The sequence below is a fragment of the Macrobrachium rosenbergii genome, chromosome 7 (genome assembly GCF_040412425.1).
Source record: "Macrobrachium rosenbergii isolate ZJJX-2024 chromosome 7, ASM4041242v1, whole genome shotgun sequence".
Lineage (NCBI taxonomy): Eukaryota > Metazoa > Arthropoda > Malacostraca > Decapoda > Palaemonidae > Macrobrachium > Macrobrachium rosenbergii.
The window spans coordinates 18,201,952-18,226,092 of NC_089747.1; the positions used below are offsets into that span (position 1 = coordinate 18,201,952).

Genomic DNA, 24,141 nt, shown 5'->3' on the forward strand with positions numbered 1-24,141 from the left:
TCCCACGCATCGGCGACCTTTTATGATTCTCGGAAACTTCCATATCTATGATGCTTTTATCCTAGGTCTGTACTGGAAATAATATTTAATGACCGGGAAACAAGTGAGAGGAGTAGTCTTTTCAGCAGCGTTCCTTCGTTACTTTACTTGCTTGTTATCGCGATAACTTTGGAACCATTCAAGATAATGCCCCGAAATTTTCCCTTTAGTTCTTGTGTTCTTTTATAAATTTTTATCAATATTAATAAAAACGTATCAATAATATTTAAAGCATTAACATGAAAGCACACTAGACTCAGTGGCCAAGAAATGTTGCCCATGCCTGGTAAAGAAGCTGCTAAACAGAATAACTTCTGAGAACACTGCTTGCATAATCTCCAACGGGCATAAGGTAGCAAAACACTAGGCCCTTTTTGTGTCTAGAAAGGGTGACTCCAGGTGTTACCCTAGCCTTTAAGCTCCATGCTCTACCTACTGTACTATAATGACGGTTACTCATACAAATACTGAACAGACCCAACTGATCGAAAGATGCTCATATATATACATTATTAGCAGCGCATAAATACCCAATACATTCTTCCCAACATACAAGCGAAAGAAGAAAATAATGGAAAATATTTAAAAATAGTTGCTTAAAAATACTGATAGCACAAGGAGAGAGAGAGAGAGAGAGAGAGAGAGAGAGAGAGAGAGAGAGAGAGAGAGAGAAAATACTGTCATAGACTATGACGGTGAAGATGACTTTTAGTGACATCGGTGCGATATAGGATCTAGCCCCTACTAAAATGTTTAAAAAAAGGATCCCAAAAGAGACAGACCATGACAGCTGGAAAAGGTGGAAAGAACCGAAGTCGAGAGTAAAAAAGGAAGGTTTATGGATGGCTAAAAATGTCTGTCCGGACGGTGGCAAAGTTAAGAGAGAAAGGGAAAAAGCGAGGGGGGGCGGGGATTGTTAAAATAAAAAGAAAAAAAAAAACTCAAGCTAGAAAACCGGGAGTCTCATATATTAAACAGAAGAGAAAAACGCGAGAGAGGAAATTTTCCTAAAGAAAATCGTTTTACTCTGTACCTTTCAGGCACCTGAAAAATATAAAGCGACGGAAAATCAAATTATCCTTCGTGAATATACAATACACACATCCTCCAGCATGAAATAGCATGAATGTACACCCTATGCATAATTGTACTATAAATATATGCGTACATAGCAATACATGTACACATCTTTTACAGGCGCACAAACATCTAAATACACACACACACATATATATATATATATATATATATATATATATATATATATATATATATATATATATATATATATATATATATATATATATATATATTTTAATTTGTCCTTGTTCTAGACGGAAAAGAAAAAGATTACAAAATCACGAGTGAAACCGGAAAGAGAGAGAGAGAGAGAGAGAGAGAGAGAGAGAGAGAGAGAGAGAGAGAGAGAGAGAGTATAGCACCCATTCCCGAATATGAACCAAGAAAGGGGTCTGAGATACGAGACAAACCAGGAGACTGAATTAAATTATGGGAACGGAAAAGAAGGAAATTACGGAGGGGAGGAAAAAAAAAGGATAAAAAGAATTATGGAACGAGGTGCAAAGGCCATTGTTGTGATAAAGGGGTAAAGATAGCAGTAGCCATGGACACATTATTATCAAGTAGAGACGTCCTCATCTTGGATATATGTCGACGTGTTTCTGCCTGCTCCACTTTGGAGGTCTTTGAGGACTAAAGTGCAAAGGCACATTAACGTTCGTGTGTGTGTTTGTATGTTTCTTTTTGTGTCTACATACGCTGTATTTTTAATCTTGATAAATGGATGTATAAATGTTTATGTATTTATATATTCATAAATGTATACATGCTCATATCTATCTTGAACTTCATATACCGAGATTTATTGTGCACTTTGCTTACTATTAATACGTATTTATCCACACACACACACACACACACACACACACACACACACACACACACATATATATATATATATATATATATATATATATATATATATATATATATATATATATATATATATATATTCTCTCAACTTCATCCCAAGTTGGGGTCGCTGATTTTCAGGAGCCTTTATCCAAGTGTTGCTAACTCTCAATGAACGGGTTACACACACACACACACACACACACACACACACACACACACACACACATATATATATATATATATATATATATATATATATATATATATATACATATATATTATATATATAATATATATGTATATATATATTATACTCTTACGTAAGTGTAAGATGAGATTAATGTGTAAAAATGAACATTCGAAGTCCAGCCTCTAATTTTCGAGATGAATATATGCAATATATTCTCTATGCAACATATTCATGCAAAAAACCAAGCAGCAGTACCAAAGAAAATCTGATTCCATCACTTCTATCACAAGAAAGACAGGGTACAGAATGAATATTATAGAGTACGAACTGTGAAGCCCTTTTTACATCATGGCAGCGTCCTCAGTTCTCTAATTCAATTTGTAGGATGATTTCAGCTGAAGAAATTAAATAACAGTCTTCTTTGATTTTTTACTATTATCATCTGCATACCTTTTCACGGAACAAGCCTTACGGAACCCCCATTTACTACACAAACTTCCGCAGTAGGCTGTGCCTACCCATGCAAACAGGGCATAAAAAGAGTAAAATAAAATGCTGGCGTACCAAATAACACATATGACTGAATGAATTATCAATTTACAACCTATTCTCTCTTGGAACTGCCTTTTTTAAGCATAAATAATATTCGATTTCTTTTAATTAAACTTAACGTAGCAAAAGAATTCAAATCTACAAAGGACGAGAGCAGGTGTCCAATGTCGATCCTTTTCCTACAAGAAAATAAAAGAATATCACAGATGCTTAACAGCGTAGATAAGATAGAAAGTAGTGAAATACTACGAATTCTTTGGGAGTGTTTAACCGTTTAACACTAAAGCAAGAAAGTCAATAACCAAAATTTCGTAAGATGCAGGCCTAACCGAGCAAGCATATGTATGTATGTATGTATGTATGTATGTATGTATGTATGTATGTATGTATATGTATATGCATATATGTGAATATATATATATATATATATATATATATATATATATATATATATATATATATATATATATATATATATATATGAAGAACATCTTTATTTCAAAATCAACAAAGAACTCTAACATCTAATGACTTTTCTAATGTCAGCTTTGCTCTTTAATAAAAAATGTAATTAAATTAAATGCAGATCACACCACTGTCCTATCCAAAGAATATGTTTGTGAACACAATGATCCAGTGGGATTTTCTATTTGGCCTTTGACTTCACCCTGCACACTGGCTTCCTAAGTAGAGTATGCATGCCAAAACATCTATTTTGTTTAGTTCAAAAGTTACAGCCAGGTTTAAACTCATATTTGATCTGTGACTGCTGTGTTTCACCATGACCTTGATTTCACTCTGCACAACTTTAGTGGAACACTTATATACAATACATGAGGTCTCTATCTCGTTCAGTTGAAAAGTTATAACCAAGGTTAAATTCCTGTATGATCATTGATCATTAAGTATGAACCTGACCTGGCTCTTCAATCCATTGCATAAAATGCCGAATTCGTAACACCTACCCATACACATTACACATACATACACACATTCATATATATATATATATATATATATATATATATATATATATATATATATATGTGTGTGTGTGTGTGTGTGTGTGTGTATGTTATATATATATATATATATATATATATATATATATATATATATATATATATATATATATATATATATATATATATATATATATATATATATATATATATATATATATATGAACCTAAGAGCGACCGGCAGTGAGAAAAATCTACTGTACTCTCAGTTTGAATTAACAGATGGATGGAAAAAGGAGAGTGGGTGGGAGAGAAAATAGCCTCAAAAAAAGTGCAGACGGCAAGAAATAGGAAAGACTGGAAGTCCACGGTCCCCAGGGCCTTGGAAGACTCGGCCCATTAAATATGAACCCTTGTAGTAATAAATTATTGGACAGATGGAAACCTACAGATCAGGATGTTCTAGAGCTCAACTCTAAGTAAATTTAAAACTTAGAAGTGTCGTACTTCATTTGCAAAAGTATCGATTTGAAACTAGTTCGACATTCTTGGTCCTATTGTGATGGCAATTTCGAATCCCCCACATTTACAATTGTCCGAGTTATTCAAAGCCAATGTCCGAAAAAGAATAAGGATAAGTTTATGTACTATTAACCTACAGTATACTTCGCATTCATTGCGTGGTAGTATGAAAATTACTAATCTTCCCACTCCCTGATGCACCGTTTGTTTATTCACAGGGTATGAATCAATGAATTTATGGTAAAAAACACATTATAAATGTGTATTTGATTTCTGTAGAATCTGGGGATAGACCGAATGGACCTCAGCTTCGAGTACTTATGCACTTATCAGCTACATTATTACGATTACCTTCTGCTATGCTACCATTTTTGATGTGATACAATTTTAGATAACTCCCTTAAGTTGAATGTTAAGTGTAAAATACAGGTTAGCATAGTTCAAGTTAGGATGTGGAATTGCTGTAAGCTGTACGATAACTAGAAAATATTAAAGTGCAATCTATAATATAAAGTCCACGTTACTTATCAGAAAGCCAGACCCCAACAGGGTTTATCAAGTAAAAGCGATACTGTGTAAAAGGTTGTATTTTACGAGCTACCGTTACGTAACTGCGTATTTCACATTCATAATTGGATAAGAGCCATCAGTGTGATAGAAAAAGCATCCAGCTTACAAAACAAAAAGAATTTTCCTTATGTCTTTATGCTGAAACATCCTTGAAGCATAGGCTCTATACAATGCTTTGGAAATCAAATGTTTACTTTCAATACGATAGGTCATCATGACAATAGTATGAAGAACTAAAGATCTACGTACATGCTACAGGCTAATATACTGATTTCTGCCCAAAGAACAACCTTAACAGAAATCTTCATGAAAATCTGCTCCAGGATCCCTTAAGAAATTGGTTGATTTGATCCCTGACACAGTATATTCTTTTCCGTATTAAGAATATACGTTCATAAATCATCACCTATTTTAGTAACCTTATATGTAACCCACGATAAGCCTCCCCTGAAATCATAATGAAAACTTGCGTCACGACCTGAACAAAACTTTAATACACTAATCATAAATCCAGTGTACATCTTTATGAAAAATAACTAGAGAATTCTTCCAACAATCTTGGCACAATAAAGTTAACAACCAAACAACAAAGTCACAAAATAAAAAAAATAAAAGACGGACAAAGTTGAGCGAAGTATACCACACTAACTCACAGACAATCAAGTAAATGAAAAACTCCAGTTGGGTAGATTTTCAGTTTATAACTTGACGCAATAATTCTTCATTATTAAAGGCGGAATTAGATCTCCAACAGAGAATGATTAAATGGTAAGAATTAGAAAAAGACAGAAATAAGAAATAAAAACGGAAGCTGCATCAGGAGATAGAAGAGGAAAAAAAATCACATGCAGGAAATTGAAAATAGAGGGAACGAGGGAAATTAATTTGAAAGAAATGCAAGGAAACGCGAAAAAAGAAGGAAAATTCATTTCGTTTCTTAGGGTAAAATCCCCTAATATAATCATTAATTTATTCCACAAACAAACAGTCATCTGGTCGCGTGAACACTCAATTTGCAATTTAAACTGACAGACCAAAAGAGAGCGATAGCAACTGTAGATTTACTAAAGAAAAAAGCGATCACAAATATATGAGAAAACTGAGAAACATCAAAGATGCAACGTTCGTGAAGGAAAAAAATACAATTTGGACGATATATATATATATATATATATATATATATATATATATATATATATATATATATATATATATATATATATATATATATACACATACATATATATACTTAGTGCGCGTGTAAAAACTTCGGAATTTACTCAATGAAAATATTCGCAACACGTATCTGGATAAGCACAGAGAATGAGTCATATATAAAGATCTGTCTAATGTTTAGATTTATAGCTTCATTTCCTCCCTTTTCCCCAGTCACTCTCTCCTGACCGTCCCACCCCTGCCTACACACACACACACACATACCAGGAAAATTATAGTTCACTCTCAAATGAAAGTTTTGATATTCAGCCTTTCTTTTCCTTATTTGTCTTCATGCAGAAGCAGCCAAATATAAAACGGGATGATAATTCCCACATTATAATTTAGTTAAAGCTTTTTCGACAGGTTTTAATAGTATATATATATATATATATATATATATATATATATATATATATATATATATATATATATATATACTGAGTGTGGATTTATGTCAACTGTTATAAAGTATAATCTTCAACCTTTCATCCCTCTCAATATCTCAGGATCCTTAATGTGCAATCTCCTCTTTACAACATTTCATACGCCGTAAGGTCCGTACACTTTGCTATTGCCTGCATGCATCATAGACAACGCAGTCTATGGTCTTTATGTAGCAGAGATAACGCAGTTTATCGTCTGCATGTACCATACATAACGCAGTCTACCATGTACCAGAAATAGCGCAGTTTATCGTCTGCATGCACCATACATAACGCAGTCTATCATCTGAATGTACCAGAGATAACGCAGTCTGTCGTCTGCATGCACCATACATAAGGCAGTCTATCGTCTGCATGTACCAGAGATAACGCAGTCTATCGTCTGCATGCAACATACATAAAGCAGTCTATCATCTGAATGTACCAGAGATAACGCAGTCTGTCGTCTGCATGCACCATACATAAGGCAGTCTATCGTCTGCATGTACCAGAGATAACGCAGTTTATCGTCTGCATGCACCATACATAACGCAGTCTATCATCTGAATGTACCAGAGATAACGCAGTCTGTCGTCTGCATGCACCATACATAAGGCAGTCTATCGTCTGCATGTACCAGAGATAACGCAGTCTATCGTCTGCATGCAACATACATAAAGCAGTCTATCATCTGAATGTACCAGAGATAACGCAGTCTGTCGTCTGCATGCACCATACATAAGGCAGTCTATCGTCTGCATGTACCAGAGATAACGCAGTCTATCGTCTGCACGCAGCATACATAACGCAGTCTATCATCTGAATGTACCGGAGATAACGCAGTCTGTTGTCTGCATGCACCATACATAACGCAGTCTATCATCTGAATGTACTAGAGATAACGCAGTCTGTCGTCTGCATGCACCATACATAAGGAAGTCTATCGTCTGCATGTACCAGAGATAATGCAGTCTATCGTCTACACATACCAGAGATAGCGCAGTCTCTGCCAGTTCCATGAAAATTATCCTCGTATGACAAGACTCAATCAAGTGCTTTCCAAACACTGAGAAGATATTGGACCCATTCTCTAGAAATAACTCTTCCTTTAATCTATACTTCTTCCATTCAAATATGAGACCCAGAGAAAGTGTATGCAAAGTAAAATATTCCTTTCCCAAGTAAATAATCTTAAAACGAGCTAAATTTGGAAGTAAATCCACTTTTCGAAGGCAGCTTAAAACTTTTGATATGAAACAAATTTGCTTTTAAAAGTAAATGACTGTGTGCAATACCTACTGGACCTATGCAGAAGTCATTTACTTACAAAATTTATCTAAACATCTGAAAATTAATGTTGATTCTTAGTCCAAATATTCACCCATGTGAAAAAAAAAATTCAAAATTACAATTGAAAAACTTCTTGGCATGCGAGTCAGATACTCAAGCTCGTTGAATATAAACTTCATATAACATCTATATATATAGGCTATGTGTGTGTGTGTGCGTGTGTGTGTGTGTGTGTGTTTTCTCTAACATTTTAGTGTATTTTCATCTTCTGATAGGTATAGGCTATATATAAAAACAACTGGGTAATAATGAAAATAATCATAATTATTATCATATCTTATCGAAAATACCATTTTATTTCAAAATTAAGATATTCTACCATACAACTAAGGCAACAACCGTGCATAGCCTAAGCAAGACACACACACATATATATAATATTATATGTTTATATTTACCGAGCCTGAGTATCTGACTCGCATGCCAATAAGTTTTTCAGCTGTAATTTAGAATTTTCTTTCACACACACACACACACACACACACACACACACACATATATATATATATATATATATATATATATATATATATATATATATATATATATATATATATAATTTAATAAGTGAATTATGCCCAAAGGATTTAAGAGCTCAATTATGTATAAACATACTGGTAAAGCATATGCTCACGTAGGCTACACTACATGTTTTCCTTTGCCTTGCATCGGCCATAGTCTACAAAATTACTTCAAAACTCCAAGGGGTAGATTTAGACCACACACACCTATTCCTCGCAAAATTTATTATTATCATTTTATCATTTAAGGTCAAATCCTCATTAAAATAAACTGGGTTGCCCGCTCTTTCTGCCATCTCAGACAAAAGTCAACGGCTGGTAAATAAGAGTTCCGTCTCCTTAGCTAGCCTAGGCGGTAATCTTGGATGATGTGTTAGTGACAATATAATGATATTCGTTCTTGCTAGTGGCAGCTTAGTCCGGTCTGAACTTTGAACTTCACCGAGAGGAAAACAAAATGAAACTTGTACAGCGAATTAAGGATTTGTTTACCTAATGCCACTTGCACATAGCAATGTGACTATTGTCATTAGTTGCTAACAATTTAAATTCAACCTCAAACGAAAACTATCACTTCTAATGAGGCAAGAAAATTATGTGTACAATATGACATCCATAAATACCGTTACTCATGAACAAAGAACTGCCGCTGAAGGAGCGCAGATGGTTTTAAAAGCCCAAACTACTTCAGCAATTACAGAAGATTATCAACACGCCATCGGTGTTACACAACGCTATTCGCAAACATTGTTTTCGAGAAGTCTCTCAGCAACTGCTTGTGGAGCGCAGAGGAAGAAAGGAAATAACGTAATTCATAATGGCAGCTTGTTGAACTCTTAACCGAGGGCGCAAAAGAGGGGAGAGCATTGCAACAATTACATCCCAGAACCAAAGCTCCATCGACGTTAATGGTCAAATTTTGCATTTTCTGTAATTTCAACGAAATAAAAACACGAATTAATATGCACGAATTCCCCATAGGTAATTCTTTTAGGATATTTAAATCGGCCATAAAAGCTGAGAGGATCATAAAAAGGAAAGGGATGGAACTGGAAGGAGAAAGTCAAAGACAATCAAAATAAATGATACCGCAAAAGGAAGCACACGGAATTACAATCTGCTCATGCGCAAGATTGCTGCATGCTAAATTATCCTTATACAGTCATACCATTCAAGGCAGCACACGGAAATAGTTAAAGATTGTCCATAATAAAAAAAAAAAACTCGCTCTTATAATCCAGTGAGCAAAAAGAACGCTCGCCTTTAGTATTTATTTGTTACTGAATAATTTACAACAAAACTTACCTGCATATATCAATACATTTTAAAAATTGCATGCAGGCTCTGATGGCATGTTAAATTTTCCTACACACACACACACACACACACACACACACACACACACACATATATATATATATATATATATATACATATATATATATATATATATATATATATATATATACAATATATGTATATATGCAAAATAATTATACCAAGGCAGCATACGGACAATATTTACGTTTTTCTTTAATGTAAACCTTTAAAAAACAATAAGCAAAAAGGATGCTCTTCAAAATTACTCATTTTTTATATAAATTTTATTGAAAAAATCTCTGCAAATATAAATACGTTTTTCAAAGAATGAGGGCTAAGGTTGGGTCTAATTAAAGACACCAAATCAACAAAAATTATCTAAATTGACCCTATGAATGAAATGACGCGTAAAAATGATAAATCAATAATGATCGTAGGTAATCCTACAGTTTAGAGGTCCAAATTCACTGCATTACGTAAAGTCAAGATAAGCACACAGATTTATCAAACATTTATTGAATCATGGAAAACAATGAAAAAATGACCATTTTATCTACTTACAGAAGCAGAAATTGTAAAAAAAAAAAAAAAACAAAGGGAATAAAGCTCTGCACCTCACATGAATGGTGTGCCCGCAGTAGTAGTAGTAGTAGTAGTAGTAGTAGTAGTAGTAGTAGTAGTAGTAGTAGTAGGCTGGATCTGCTAGCTTTATTCCTCCCTTTAGTGTGTTTATTTATGTTACAGATCTGCAAACAGAAGTATATCTGCTATCGGTTCCTCCTTATTTTCTTGTTATGGCTGCTGCACAAATCTGCAGCAGAGACGAAAAACTTTAAACACCCGTAAGGGAGGAATAAAATTAGCAAGGGAGCCGTTTCAAAAGAAAATCCCGCCTACTAATACTACTACTATTGCGGACGCACACCACTATTCGCGTGAAATGCAGAGCTTTATTCCTTTTGCTTTTATTACAATTTCTGAGTCTGTACGTAGATAAACTGGCCATTTTTTCAGTGTCTTCCGTGATTCAATAAGTATTTGATAAATCGGGTAACGAACTGATAATCAAGGGTATTCACGAGCCCGTGTATTAATTTACCATAGAAAAACGCAGTGTAGCAATTGGTCACGCGCGATTTGAGACGATGTTTGCTTTGCATGGTATATATTTTTTTCCCTTGACATCGGTACTTCGAAGACGCTATCACACTGGTCAGGTTCCGGCATCTTTTTGCATCTTATGTCAGAGTTTGCCCAAAATAGCCAGTAGTGGCAGCTAAAGTTAAGACGCACTATGTCCCAAAGATGGACAAACTCGTTTACGCGGGGAAATATAACGATAAGGTAAGGGTTGTTACCGTCTTCCAACAGTATGGAAACATGATCAACCTTATATTGCATAATTCAGAAATAAACTATAACCTTGATGACTTGAATCTGTATAAACATTTTCCAGTTTTAAATATACGCTAAGCCTATGGCCTGTCATCTTGAACAGCAAATGATGGTGAAAAAAAGGGCGTGATGTGACAGTATATGCAATTTACTCCAAAACTGTCAATGCCAGGGGTCGAAGGCATAATCTGTTCTGCTAATGCACATAGGCTATATCGATATTTATAAAGTCTGAGAAAATCTGTTTTGGATTTTGCTAGCTCTGGAAGCTATTGACCAAGTACAACTTATGGCAAGGGTTTATGGAATCTTTTCCAAGCAAGTTTCACAGACACAATGCTAGTTCAGGGATATTTCCAATAAACCGTTAAAACCTAAATTATGTTCACGCAAAACAATACAGGTTGATGGGGGTTTATGTCCAAATAACAAGTATCCATGAGTTTCAGACACTAAACCAACAAACCCATCTTTAGCTCGGCCTAATACCGTTGGCACGTTCATGGCTTTCGGACCTATAGGCCTAAGAACTTAAACTCTCCAGTAATTAAAATTATGCCTTTATATTGCTGTTTTGTGTTCATTTATTACCAACGACAAATTGTGGATGTGTAATAACTTCATTTATCACCAATTATACCGCTTACTTAGGATAATCAAGATGGCTTACCATGCTACCCTATAGCCCAGCCGTACCGTGGCACAATCTCTACCTTTTCGTAAAATCTCCCAGGGAATTTGGAAACTGGAGGCTGCCCTTCAGCAGCTTGGCCAAGAGGACATCGTTTCGCTAAAAATCGTTCCCTGATATCACTAGTTCAGCAAGTACTGACCTTTCTAGGTTCGAAGGGTTCTTCCCCCAGGTCAACCGACCGTGGTGGCATTTGGCGGCTCTCAGCTTGAGTTAACTTCCCTCATCAAAAAAGGTAGTGTCGTTAACGTTTAGAGCATTTTATTGCTACGGTATTGCGTCTTCCCATAAGTACTGTTGAATCATTCCTAAGAATTTGCCTTCGAGTCAAATCAATTTTCACGAAAACAGGTACTGACAAGAGGAACAGCGTATAACATTCTTCCCTTTCACTGGCTACAGGGAAACTAATCACCGCGTTTGGCCGCTTGGCGAGGTTAATGGATCTCAAAAACAGCGTTCGGGTCTGAGTGAAATATGTCAAATGCATGTTGATAGAATGTGGTTTATTAGTCAGTTAACATAGGGGCAATTGTTATTCAATATTAATAAAAAAAATCCGCCAAGGGATCTACAAAGTGACAGCAAATTGGAGACAAATAAAAGTATGACTACTTTCGTAGTGCCACCTTAAAAGAAGACAAAATGTTCTAGTCTAAAGTGACTGCTGCACATCTGTTATGGATGCGGGAAGTAGTACCTCAGAACGGCGACACACGAGTGTTTTCAGGCACTTCAGCCAAAGTACAGCTAACTAGACAATATTTTTTTTTATTGCAAAATTTAAATCACGCACGTTCAATGGGTTATTTCACGCAAGTACGAATGCGCATGAGTTCTGAGTTTAATTTGGTCACGTTTAAAAAGTCTCATGGACAAAAATTTCTTCATTTGTTGAAAGTACGCTTGCTTTTCAGTTTTGTTTACTAGTATGTGGCTTCTTATTCAATGACGTCAAGACTTGTTTCCAGTGGTGATGTGTGTGTATGTGTGTGTGTATATATATATATATATATATATATATATATATATATATATATATATATATATATATATATATATGTGTGTGTGTGTGTGTGTGTGTGTGAAGGTAATGCGAATTTTTCCTCTATCCTTATGTCTCACGCAGATTGCTCAAGACTCTACTACGTTTTGGCCATCCTTGGCCGTCCATTTATTGAGCTTTAACTTACTGTTCAACGTAGCATTTGAATCACGCCCAGCCTAAGAGTCCATCTTAAGGGTCGCACACACGATCAGTATTACTGTCATTAAAAAATACTGTCATTATTTTGGTACTGTCAGTACACTGAGCACACTTTCAGTATTTATTACTGAGTGAAGTGTCAGTACATTCAGTGACCGACATCGAGAGGTTGTCGCTATTGCGAGCTCTTCGTTGGGCGAGTCGGTAGAGTTGTGGGCTAGCACTCGCTAAGCCCGAGTTCGACTCTCCGGCCGGCTAACGAAGTTAGAGGAATTTATTTCTGGTGATAGAAATTGATTTCTCGCTATGATGTGGTTCGGATTCCACAATAAGCTGTAGGTCCCGTTGCTAAGTAACCAATTGGTTCTTAGCCACGTCAAATAAGTCTAATTCTTCGGCCAGCCCTAGGAGAGTTGTTAATCAGCTCCTCAGTGGTCTGGTTAAATTAAGGTATACTTTTCTAGTAAAATGGGGAATAAAGAGAAAGCATGTCTCTTTTCGTATAATTTTCACTCCAAATATCCCACAACTCTGGTAAGCGACGATATATAATAGAATAAAATCCTGAAGATCCATTTTCCCTTCTTCCTTTCCTGCCATTGTAACTACCAGAGCAGCCTGAATAGTACTGATGGGAATGATAGTACAAACACACCATCAGTAATATAAGGCCCGCCCAAATACTGATGACTGGATTTTGAAGTCAGTTACCATCATTTTGTGGTACTGATGGTACTTCAATATTACGCACACCGTCAGTATTACTGACAGTACACAAAATAATGACAGTAATACTGATCGTGTGTACGGCCCTTATTAACGCTATAGGGGAACTTTGGGTATTACTTTTTGGCATCTGAATTTTGGTACGCTTTTACTTTATATTTGATTATTCAACGTTGAATCGTTAACTTTAAATTGTTAGTCACATTTATTTCCATTATCATATGTTCTTTGTACAAAAAACTGCAGGGTGAGGCAACTGCAAGATATTAAAGATGACAGATAATGCTTGTAGTGCTTGTCAGATTGAACTGGTCTTTGACACCATTGGCCTTTGGCTTATTTTTCTGCGATTTTCCTTTTGACATACATGGGTGGATTTGAGGCTAACACAACTAAATGTGCACCCGCACAAATGGGTCTATTTATTAAAAGTACCTTTCAAGGTTGTTGCTGTAATAGTTGGACTGAAATATGAAATTATATTGTTCTGCATATCAGTCTTGTGTAAAATTGGGTTTTAGCAGTCGTTTCCAATTTATAAGAGAAAATCTGTATCTTTCCACTAAACTAAGATACTGATTTTTCAGCTAACTTTGATAAATATTTGTATGTTATGCTCATTTCCTTCACATGTGTATACATACATGTATATGTATACACATGTATGTGTATACATATACGTATGTATACACATGTATGTGTATACATATATGTATACGTATATGTATACACATGTGTATACATATATTTATAGATAGATAGAGAGATAGATAAATAGATAGATGGATAGACAGATATCCTAGGCGTGTCTTTCACCCCTAGAAGCGTGGGTCTGGAGGGTGTTAGCTTTCACAGTATCTGTAAATCGTTTTAGCACCAAACTCTTCTCCTCATCATAAATGTATACCACCGTCTTCACTGGCAGTCAACTACAAACTCACTGCAAGGTTAACAGAGCCACAGTGAGATTTAAACGGACTTGAAGTGCTCCGGCTCGCAGAGAAATCGAACCTGGGATCCCCCGCCGTAAGGGTAATCTATTTCATTAGCAAAACCCGATGTTACCGTCCCCATGGACGGAGAATTAAGGTTCTGAGTGGCCCTTAAGTCTACCTGGAGATCAGAAGGTAAATGGGTGTGTTTGTTTGTTTAAGCTCATGTTAGCGCACAAAAAAAAAAAATCCCCGTCTGACAAAAGACTTCGAAAAAATGTCCATCAGTGTAAATATGCATATATATATATATATATATATATATATATATATATATATATATATATATATATATATATATATATGTGTGTGTGTGTGTGTGTGTGTGTGTGTGTATATATATATATATATAAGGCCATCGGGCACAAACCAAATCATTGAAAAAAAAAAGTTCGTCCTTTGACAAAGTTAATTTAAGACGCCCAGGAATAAATCGCCAAGCAACAGCATTGCCAGCGGTGACCTTTTCCCTTGTCGGGGCTCTTTAGACTCCACAGATGTTAGGTCATAAATAAAAAGCCTTTGTTAAAAAAAAAAAAAGATGGTCTCCGTCTTTCATCTTCCCAAAAGGAGGCTTTGAACCATCAAAGATTTATCGTTCATTGACAGACTTTTACATCGTTTGTGATTATGTCAACTAATTCAAGGGAAACTTTGGAAGGATGATTAAGACACGTCGGTTTATTAAGAAACGCTCATCAGTAAGCGGAATCATATATTTCCCTTTACTTCCTCTTCCTTCTTCCTAATGAACACCATATTCTTTGGAAGCTCGAATTTCAAGTCAGTGGCCACTGTGGGCTTGTTCCATATGAATAGGTTTCATCTACTGAGTAACTTAAAATAATAAAATCCGAGTGGACCTTGTTTTTCCTCCCCCGGGTAACATTAGGGGAGACATGACATAGCCACCCACCCCTGCAAACCGGTTTGTCCATCCAAGGTGGAGGCGAGATAGGTAGGGGATCGGGAGGGTAGGGAGAGACATCCACGCTCCTTCCGCAAACCTGTTTGTCCGCCCCGGCTGAGGGCGGAGTAGTTTGGGGATCGGGAGGGTAGGGGAGACATCCATCCTCCTCCTGCAAACCTGTTTGTCCGCCCCGGATGGGGGGGGTGGGGTAGGTAGTAGATCGGGAGGTAGGGGAGAAGCAGCGCCGATTTCCAGCGGGCATAGAGCCCGCCAACAAGCTCGTAATGACAATAATGCATCTGCCTTAGCCCTGATTTGTTGCAATCTGGAGTGTCGATTATTGCACTTGTGACTCCACTTTACGATGTTAAATTTATCAACCAATTTTAGGTCGTCGACCTAGTCGGTGAATAATGAGAGAAAATATCGGTTAAAATAAAAACTCGCAGTAATACATTCTTTAACGGGTATATATATGAGGATATGGAACACGCAAACTCATTCTTCGAATAGCTACTGAGACCTGCAAAGGTAACAACTTGTAAACCCATTCTTTCTGGGAGGAAGAAAACTTATGATAAGCAAATACCCATACACATACGCAGACACACACACATATATATATATATATATATACACATACAGTATATATATATATATATATATATATATATATATATAGAGAGAGAGAGAGAGAGAGAGAGAGAGAGAGAGAGAGAGAGAGAGAGAGAGAGAGAGAGAGAGAGAGAGAGAGATCAGACTGCTACCACAGTAGTAATAAATGAAACTACCTGCACACTGCTACCTTAGGAAATACCACTAGCCTGGAATTCTAATTCATCGAATCCCGGAAAACTGTGAACCTTGGGGAAGGAAATGCCCCTAAACGGAGGGGGACTGCTACTGAGGTTGTAATAATCTGTGTTACCTGGATATTGCTCCTTTAGAAAGTGCCAGTGTCTGTGGTATCGTGCAATGGGTGCTACTTTGGCTTGTTATCTACGAGTCATTTACTGCGAGGTGCTAGTACTAAACACCACATAGCAAATGTCAAGTAGACGGCTGCACGAGGATATCGTTTATTAATATAATTTGTCGACCACACAATATAGCAATGGGTGTATATAATACTTTGATCCCCGAGGGGCTAGTACTAAACACGGTGTCACAAGGAACTTCCGCCATGTTTAGTACTAGCACCTCAGAGTAGGTGGTGCGCAGATAACAAGCCAGAGTAGCACCAATATCATGTATACCTCAAGGAAGAGAAGTGCTTGGTAAAGGGCTGTGGTGAACTCCTTGGTAGCAATGTGTTCAGGAACAGGAACAAGTGCACCCAAGTGCCAAAACTGACTGTGATTAACGAAATAGCAGCGACAGCAAGCCTCAACCCTGCAGAAGTTATTTAGTTATTTACCGTCCCGAATTTCGGATCGGGATATATAATGCATCAGTCGTGAGAGATGGTGGCTCGGAGCTGGACGGAGCCAAGTCAAAACGCGGAGTCTATTTCTGGATGTAGGCTACAGCCTTTTACTGAATAATTCAATCCATATCTCGCTTTTGTCATCTCATGATAATAATAAAAAAAAGATGACAACTGACCAATTACGCGAACCCACAAAACCGACGACTTTACTAATGTCAACTTCTTGTGGTCTTTGATAAATTTATAAATGTTGATTGTGACCTTTTATAACTGGTATAAAGAATATTTTAAGAAAGTTTCCTCTCTACCTGTATTTTCAGAGAAACTGGTTTCTTTTCTGTAGACAGCAATATAATAAGAATAAATACTAAAGCATAAAGAGAATACTTTCCTGATGTACAATGCCAGGGAGAACCAATAGTTCCTTGTAAAGCCAAGCAAAGGCAATAATCACACAAAAGGTTTAATTATTACCTATAACATGCGCGACTATGATAAAAATACACGTCCTGGATAGCACACAAACGGTCACTTTTTTGACATTATGGCAATACAACTGCATTCGTTGACATTTCCTTAACCAACCTTTGTCTATAGGCGTAAGAAACGTCCAAGCAACAAATTATCACCTTTTTCAAAGAAGAAATATAATTCTCTATAAACAGTAACCTAACACCGAGTCGTGGCTCCATCGCTCATTAGCGATACGATCGTGCTCACTTATCAATTTCGGTATAATACATCATTCCCAAACACGGTTTTATCACGTGTATCTTAAAGATTACAGCAGGGAGATGGAGTCCCGAACGTGCAGCTGAGGGAGAAAGAGCTTGCGTGGGCACGAGGTCAGTTCAATGTAACAACAGCGATTCCTAACTCCATACTTCTGATGTTCAAGTACTTGACCTGTGTTCAGGAGTGACTAAACTGGTTTGCGGGTAGACATGTGAGGGCTAAAAGATTAGAACTGACGCTTTTCTGTAAACCGCCACAGAACACTATAACAGAGCACCAGAGTTACAAGCAGTACAGAATAACGTCCGAGTAACGGTGCAGCGATAAGCTAAGCTGATCACGCGCTGATCCTCGCACAGAATAACTTAATACCTGCTTTCTTACTGTTATACAAGAACTGCATTCACCCGCACCACGGGAGTCAAACGGGACAGCTTGTTATTAGACTTATTAGGCTTGTTTCCTTTTTAACGGCCTACTTCCGTCGAGCATGGGCTGCGAATGCAAATAAGAAGAAGAAGAAGAAAAAAGCGTACGGGTAAATATAGGTCAGGCCTTTGCAAAGAAAATGTAGCTAATATTTGACCAAGAGCCAAATACGGCTTAAACCAGTTGGACTCAAAATGGCTATCATGGAAATCTACGACTCTCTCTCTCTCTCTCTCTCTCTCTCTCTCTCTCTCTCTCAGTACAAACAAACAATGAATGAACTTTAATGGTGTAAAAGAATTTGACCCGTGGGACCTCCGCATTGAATAAAGTTCCGATATAATCACTTAGCCCAGTATTTAAAAGTCCAGACGCGCCGCCACTAAAAACCGACGTGGTATAAGAGATCTTATCGCTTCCTGACCACTAGCCATGCTGGGGCAGGTGATTTTGTCGGCCATAATTCTGCGCGTTTGTTTGTGTGCGTGTGTGTACGTGTGCTTTTATTCTCTACCTCTTAAGCGACTTCGTACGTCACTCCTTCCCAATTTCCCAACTTTCCTGCTCCTTATTATTATTTTTATTATTATTATTATTATTATTATTATTATTATTATTATTATTATTATTCTGTAGATGAAACCTATTCATATGGAACAAGCCCACAGGGGCCTTGACTTGAAATTCAAGCTTCCAAAGAATGTTGTGTTCATTAGCAAGAAGTAAGAGGAAGTTAAGGGAATTACAGAAAGATGAGATCCCACTTATTAAAAAAATTAATAAATAAATAAAAATATATTAAAATGCAAGAAGAATAACATTAGGGTGGTAATGCACTGCATTTTCGCTTGAACTTCTGAAGTTTTGGCCTTGCTGTCTTTGAACCTTGACCTGGATATCAATCGCTCTGGTCTTTGCCTTCCCGTTTCTTGCTTTTTGACCTCCTGAATAAAAAAAAATATATATATAAATACAGATCTCATTAGATGACTGACAAGCAGCTGAATCATAGGATTAAAGGGCCAGTTAGCAATCAAAGTGGATGTCCGCATTTAAACTAGGACACTTGCAGGAGTCTAAGACACTTTTCCCGTGAGGTGGTACTTTAAGCCAAAGAACCCAAGTCATCATCTCGGCAGTTCTTTACACAGTTAATATATTAAATAGTGAAAATAAAAATGCAGGTATGAGGTCAAACTACTCTCTCTCTCTCTCTCTCTCTCTCTCTCTCTCTCTCTCTCTCTCTCTCTCTCTCTCTCTCTCTCTCTCTCTGGCTACAGCAGCAAGTTAAAATGAACCTTATCTAAATATATAAGGCATAAAATTTGATACTCATAATTATTTATATTAGGGCTCTTATAAACCACAACGAAAAGATTTTATAAAAATTTTATAACATTGTTTCACTTACACACACACACACATATATTTTTGTAACCCATTATCGCTAGCATCAGACTCTCAACTCCTTTGCAAAATGAGTTCATTGCTTGTACAACTAGAGACAAACTCGCGAATAACTGACAGGAAATAGTTATCTGTATGTTTATAGTATTCACCAAAGCGATAAGGAATTTGAGGAACAGTAAACAAAATACTTACACTTGCATATATGCATATGAATATATATACGTATATATATAGATATATATATATATATTTATTTATTCATTCATTTCTATATATATATCTATGTATAAATTTATATATAGATATATATACGTATATATATACTTTTATATATATATAGAAATAAATAAATATATATCTATACATATATAAGTATATACTGTAAATTCATGTGTGTATATATTCATGTGTGTATATGCGAGTGTAAATATTTTGTTTACTGTTCCTCAAATTCCTTATCGCTTGTACTGAATACTATAAACATACAGATAACAATTTGCCGTCAGTTATTCGCGAGTTTGTCTCTAGTTGCACAAGCAATGAACTCAACTTACAAAGGAGTTTAGAGTCTGATGCGAGCGATAATGGGTTACAAAAATGTGTGAGTAATGCCTAGAGAATATAGTACCGGAGATTCTCATTCTCGGAGGCTATGTTTTGTGCAAGCCATGCGGAAACTGGCAATCACTTCCTTTCTCCTTCCAGAATAAGGCTGCCTGTGGATGAGGAAATGGCGTTGAGTGGTTTCCATTGCATTGTCTATGCGCTGCAAGAGTTTTTTAATGTCATCTTAATTTAACTTTGTAGGCTTGTGCATGCGTTCGGAATGTGGTTTCTCAACAGCTGCCCCTGCTTTTACAAGTTTTCCACAATATTTTTCAGAAAGCTGCCGTTTCTTGAAATGAGGCAGTCTTCCCCATAAAATTTATTAACTTTCTTTTTTTTTTTTTACTTTCGATCAGTCACTTATCTTCTAATGAGACAACCATTGCCTATTATTCATTCAGCTTCAGGTGTGTGAGACGTACTCGAAGAACATTCAGAAACTTGCGCAATAAAAAGATAAATCGGTGTTTGAAGGTGATTCGATCATGTAGCGAAAATGTGAGAAAACAGAACTATACAATGGATATATATGTATATATATATACATGAATGTCTTTTCCTGTAATACTACAGTGTAATATGAAAATAAGAAGGCCCATAAAACACTATTTAAACTTTGAAACCATATATTTCGGGCACTTGTTTCTGTGCCCCTGTTCACTGGTGGAATATGGACAGGTGGAAAGTTACAATGGTATATAAAAAAACATGAAGGTGTGGCCTTGGGCCTCCGATGTTATGGAGTGGCGTTTCTTAAGAAGGAGGAGAATGACCAAATTCCTAGTGGTTTTTGGCCTCAGCAGCTCCCGTTTGGCGATGGATCTGGCAGTCGCGTTTCTTGGGTCATCTTCTTCAGGAGGGGTTTGAGGATTAAGGTGTCAGGAGGACATTGGAAATCGGACGCCATCGACACCTTAATCCTCAAACCCCTCCTGAAGAAGATGACCCAAGAAACGCGACTGCCAGATCCATCGCCAAACGGGAGCTAATGAGGCCAAAAACCACTAGGAATTTGGTCATTCTCCTCCTTCTAAGAAACGCCACCTCCATAACATCGGAGGCCTAAGGCCACACCTTCATGTTTTTGTATATATACCATTGTAACTTTCCACCTGCCCATATTCTACCAGTGAACAGGGGCACAGAAACAAGTGCCCGAAACATATGGTTTCAACGTTTAAATAGTGTTTATGGCCTTCTTATTTTCATATATATACATATATATATATATATATATATATATATATATATATATATATATATATATATATATATATATATATATATATATGTAAATAAAATATATATATATATGTATATATATATATATATATATATATATATATATATATATATATATATATATATATATATAGACATTGTTATACATATACACATATATATTTATATGTGTGTGTGTGTGTATAACCAAGGATGAGGTCTGTTTCACCAAAAAAGGATAGGCTGGAGTGCTGAAGGTATATGGAAGTAAGACCCTTAATGTCCAGAAAGCTCGGGTTTGCATAAAGAATAAAAAATTAGAACACAAATTGCTATTGACGCTTCTAAAAAAAATTGTCATGTGGCAAGGAAGTCAGGTTTTTTATTTGTTTTATTTCATCATTTTTGTTAGTAGAAGGACACCGTCCTTGGACCTGGCGTTGGAGGAGAAAACTAACAAGGACTGGAGCCCTTTTTGTTTCCCTCTGAAGCTACTCGGGTCTTTAGGGATAAAGTTTTCTCCCCCAAGAATATATACACACAAGTACACGCACGTAGGAACGAACGAACGTTTTTCCCAAAAGCGTAAATTGCCAATGCATATAAAACTCAGACGAGAGAGAGAGAGAGAGAGAGAGAGAGAGAGAGAGAGAGAGAGAGAGAGAGAGAGAAAACCTTTACAAACGAAAGAACTCGACGGTCGGATGGGTAAAACTCCGAACATCCCATCAAGAGCGGCGCAAAAACTAGAAATCCGGCGGCTTTTCATCCATCCTGCCTGAATATAGATACATAAAAGTCGAATATTTAACGCAAACGTTTTATCAAAATACCAACTATGGCAAACAGAGGAACGGACCAGCACCAGCGTGAGGGGAGGGAGATGGCCAGGGGGGTTGGTGGGTTGGGGGAGGGCGGTAAGGTGGGTATTTTTTTCGGGGGAAGGGGTTGGGAGAAGGCTTTGGACAGATATTCGCAAAGACTATTTTCATGAGTAAGAGAGCTCTCAGCTCCTCTCTTTCATTTGACTCTTTTTTTTTTTTTGCTTTCTTTCGTTTTTGGAAATGTTAGAGCAACGCCGCCGCCTTCCCCAAACCCCTTTTATACACCAGCATCGTGCAACATTCATGTTTGGCAATTCCTCTTCTTTTTTTTCTTTCGTTTTGACTCTGCAAGATGCATCACCTTTCCATGACTGACTCTCTCTCTCTCTCTCTCTCTCTCTCTCTCTCTCTCTCTCTCTCTCTCTCTCTCTCTTTTGGTGACCTTTGTTCCCAAAATCTGTTTTGCGCGAAGGCTCAGATGCGAATGCGAGAGCTTATGCAACAACTCAATCTGCAAATGGATCTAAAGATAACCTTAAAAGGAACGTCGCAAAAATACAAGGAACTAGTTTGCCTTTTAGGCCGAAGATAGATGACTCTCCCGAAGAGCGAAAGCGCGAGATGTAACTCGCAAATAAATAAGAGTCTGGAATGTGTCTGCCGTCTGCCTCCGTGGAAACGTGACGTATTGCTTGAGAGAATAGGTCTTAAATGAGCGTTGATGCTGCTGCTCCTGCTGCAGGTGACTGAGATTGTGACTCGGTATCCTTAAGGTTCTTAACACCACGTGACTTTCTTCTCAACAATTCGAAGATTATCGATGCACTTGCTCGGATTTATATGTCGTGCTGCAGATAATAAAATCCTTTCCATTGGCAAAACAATGATGACCTCTTGATATTACTTACACACACACACACACACACACACACATATATATATATATATATATATATATATATATATATATATATATATATGTGTGTGTGTGTGTGTGTGTGTGTGTGTGTATGTGTGTGTTTTGTAATACCTGTGTGTATACATGTACATGTCCGTGTCAACTGCATGTAAAAAATACACTCGATATATGTATATATATACATGTGTATGTGTGTGTTTGTAACACGTGTGTATACATATACATGTCTGTGTCAACCGCATGTAAAAATACACTAATATATATATATATATATATATATATATATATATATGTGTGTGTGTGTGTGTGTGTGTGTGTGTGTGCGTGTTTGTAACACATGTGTGTGTACATATACATGCCTGTGTCAGCTGCATGTAAAGATACACTCATTATTTGATTTAAGTAGTGTTCTTCACTGTGATCATGAAACAAACGTTGTTCCTCGGTAATTTTAGACAAGAGTGATTCGACAATTTACACTACTGTAAAAAAAAACTTTAGGCAATACAAACATATATTCTAACGTAATAAATACTTAGAATACGAAAGCAAAAAAAAAAAAAAAAAGACGAACACCACGAATTCGCGAATGTTTCGGCCGGTGCAGAAATCCGCGAAATAATGCAGAGCCTCTCTGGGCGTAATTCGGCGTGTTAGGAATGGCTAACAAATAGCTTAATTTTATCCCTGTCAATACCTGTATCGCCATCGGTAAAAACAATTATCGGAGTGTCAAGTTTTAGCATTCCGGCGCAAAGTCAATGCGGGCTATCAGTTGATGGCGATACCCGGACAAAAATAAAAGAAATAAATAAATAGATAGAAACTAGTGAAAAGATATGATAAAATATTTTCGGGTCAGATTTGTTCCAGGGATGACTTTGGCTTGGTTATTTGTTTTACGTTTCCTGAAAATGTGATTTGGCTGGATGTTTATAAAATGATATGAATTTATAGGTTTTTTTTTTTTGTTACATCGCTTTTTTTTAGTGTTTGTGTACTTCATTTCCTCATTTTGACGATGTTTTTAATTCAAAACGATAATT

At 36.6% G+C, this 24,141-nt stretch overlaps 1 long non-coding RNA gene across 1 annotated transcript in view; it reads right to left on the reverse strand.

Moving 5' to 3' along the window:
- Window positions 1-12,074, reverse strand: part of LOC136840509 (uncharacterized) — a 275,415-nt gene extending 263,341 nt beyond the window's left edge. Inside the window, exon 1 of the long non-coding RNA XR_010853624.1 lies at window positions 11,830-12,074. This is a non-coding gene — a long non-coding RNA (uncharacterized lncRNA). The remainder of the gene's footprint in view (window positions 1-11,829) is intronic.
- Window positions 12,075-24,141: the final 12,067 nt, after the last annotated feature.